Source organism: Trichechus manatus, unplaced genomic scaffold (genome assembly GCF_000243295.1).
Source record: "Trichechus manatus latirostris isolate Lorelei unplaced genomic scaffold, TriManLat1.0 scaffold00092, whole genome shotgun sequence".
Taxonomy (NCBI): Eukaryota; Metazoa; Chordata; class Mammalia; order Sirenia; family Trichechidae; genus Trichechus; species Trichechus manatus.
This window is the reverse complement of record NW_004444028.1, coordinates 807,816-810,335: the sequence shown is the minus strand read 5'-3', so window position 1 is coordinate 810,335 and position 2,520 is coordinate 807,816.

The following is a 2,520-nucleotide window of genomic DNA, read 5'->3' as shown; positions in this document are numbered from 1 at the left end:
GTTGAATTTAAAAGTCAAAGCCCAGATTCTACTAATTCAAAGGTAAAGTGAATTTTTAAGCCATGCTTCTTTCAAAATAAAAAATTACATGTTCAACCCCTCCCAAAATTGTAAATACCCCAAAATGCAGAAAAGCACATACACTAAACACCCGTGGCTCACTGTCCTCCCGTTAACTCTATTAATTTATTATAGTCCTACAGCTTATTAATAGCCACATAATATTGTGAATATGTAAAACTGTATATGTGTGTACATACTCACATTGCTTATAAAAATTGGTTTAGATTTTTTAAGTGTCTTAAATACTCAGTAATAAAGTAATGAATATGATAAAAACATAAGTTACATCACAAAATTCCACGTTTTCTTTTCTTTATTCAAATCAAAACAATATGGAGACTGTACTCTTTTCTAGCATTATTCTGATCACTTCTGATGTATATGGAGAAGACAGAAATCCAACAGTCTCAGAACATGAACATTATAAAAATAAGAAAACTTCCTTATTCCTATTCTTATTTAAAGAATAAAAAAAAAGGTGTCATCGAGTGGATTCCGACTTATAGCGACCCCACAGGACAGAGTAGAACTGCCCCATAGGGTTCCCAAGGGAGGCTGATGGATTCAAACTGTATACCTTTTGGTTAACAGCTGAGCTCTTAACCACTATGCTACCAGGGCTCCATTTAAAGAATATAAGTTATCAGATACCTACCATGTGCCAAGTACTGAGCTCAACATTTTCTCACAATTGTCTGACAGTCCAAACATTGAGCTTGAGGGGATTGTCAGCTACACATCAGTACACAGAAACAATGCTTGTGTACATATATCAGGAGTCAGGGAATGAAAAGATTTATGACTTGCAATAAACACAGTGGGGCAGGGGGGAAGCATGGATTTATAAGTTTCTGAGGAAAAACAAGTCTTTACAAAAGGAATTTTTCTTTCCTTAGAAAATCTATAGCTTAAGTTAGACTGAGAGGATTAACTCTGATATTTTCTTTAGCGACTTTTTTTTCTTTTTTCTGAGCTGTACTCCCCCATGCTGAGGTAGCAGTTTAAATTTAGAAAGATCAAATAGCACAAGGAACTTCGTCTCAACCAACTTAATTTCTTAGGGTTCCTGGCTCGAATACTAGGCTGTTTTGCAAATGTACAATGACTTTGGATCGTGGGAGTGTTTGAACCTGTTTGTGCAGCCAGCAAGCAACAGAGTGGAAAAAACATCAGGACTTGGACTCAAAAGACCTAAGCTTAAGTCTTGAGCCCAATTTTTTTTTTATTCTTTTTTATTTTTGTTGAGAACATATACAGCAAAACATACACCAATTCAACAATTTCTACACATACAATGCAGTGACATTGATCAAGTTCTTCAAGTTGTGAGACCATTCTTATTCTCCTTTTCCAGATTGTTCCTCCTCCTTAACATAAACTCACTGCCCCCAAGCTTCCTATCCAATCTTTCAAGTTAGTGTTTGTATCACATACTTTGGACGTGTTATCAAGAGGGACAGTCCCTGGAAAAGGACATCATGCTTGGTGAAGTGGAGAGTCAGTGAAAAAGAGAAAGGCTCTCAATGAGATGGATTGATTCTGTGGCTCCAAACAATGGGCTCAAATATAGCAAAGACTGTGATGATGATGCAGCACAGAGGGTGTTCTGTTCTGCTGTACATAGAATCGGTACGGGTCGGAACCAACTCAACGGCACCTAACAACTACAACAAAAATATATTTGGTTCCTGCCTTATTTACCTTTTTAGCCTAGTGATATGCAGCTATCATCTTAAATGTTCAGAGATGGAGGTCTATTTTTCAACTTGAAAAATCATATGAAATTGATATTTGATTACTCTTTCCTCTTAAAAATATTTTCTTCATTCTAGTTTTCCACACTCCCTTGTCTGGACATCTCCACCTAGATATACAACATTGTTGTTGTTAGGTGCTGTCAGGTAAGTTCCAACTCATAGCAACCCTATAGGACAGAGTAGAACTGGCCCATAGGGTTTCCAAGAAGTGGCTGGTGGATTTGAACTGCTCACCTTTTGGTTAGCAGCCAAGCTCTTAGGCACTACGCCACCAGGGCTCCTAGATATACAGTAGACATCCTAAAGGACAGAGTAGAACTGGCCCATAAGGTTATCTTAAACTTAGCACGTCCAAAATGAAATTTTGAATGTTGTCTTCCAAACCTACTCCCCCACAGTTTTCCCTATCTCGCATTATGGCAGCTCCATCCTATCTGTTGCTTGGGTCAAAAATCTTGGCATCAGCAGGCCATCAAAGAAGCTCAATGAACCGCATAAGGGTAAACCCCAAAAGAAAATCACCAAGGTATATCATAATCACACTCGCCAAAACCAAAGACAAAAAAGAATCCTGAGAGCAGCTCGTGAAAAACAAGAAGTCACATACAGAGGAGAAACAGTAAGACTAAGCTCAGATTATTCAGCAGAAACCATGCAGGCAAGAAGGCAATGGGATGACATATATAAAATCTTGAAAGAA